Genomic DNA, 457 nt, shown 5'->3' on the forward strand with positions numbered 1-457 from the left:
CAATCCCTTTGCAGTGTTGACACAAAAAAAAATATAAGAATATAACAGTATAAAATATTTTCTTTCCCTGCAAGCGGCTTCTTTCATCCACTGACTAAAACATTCTTTGTTTTTTTCTATTTGAATCAGATGTTGGGTGCTAATCGTCTTTCCCCCTCTCAATGATTTTTCTTCTTCTTCTAAATCCTGTTTTAGCATTCTAAGTTTACCTGTAACTTAAAGAACCATTTTCAGAAAACCCGTGTTTTGTTGTCCTAATAAACCAAGCATTCTAAAGCCTGTGGACCATACTTTTTCATCATTCCATCCACTATCGGTCCTGAAGGAACGTGTGATTTTGTGCTCTTGTTAGCCATTTCCAGAAATAGTTAACAAGCAGCCGAAGTACTTCTTTTACGCATAATCGTCACTAAACGGCCCAGTTTAGTCTCTCGGTAAACTTTGCGGGAAAACCTGC

This window comes from Etheostoma spectabile, unplaced genomic scaffold (genome assembly GCF_008692095.1).
Source record: "Etheostoma spectabile isolate EspeVRDwgs_2016 unplaced genomic scaffold, UIUC_Espe_1.0 scaffold342, whole genome shotgun sequence".
In the NCBI taxonomy this organism is placed as follows: domain Eukaryota; kingdom Metazoa; phylum Chordata; class Actinopteri; order Perciformes; family Percidae; genus Etheostoma; species Etheostoma spectabile.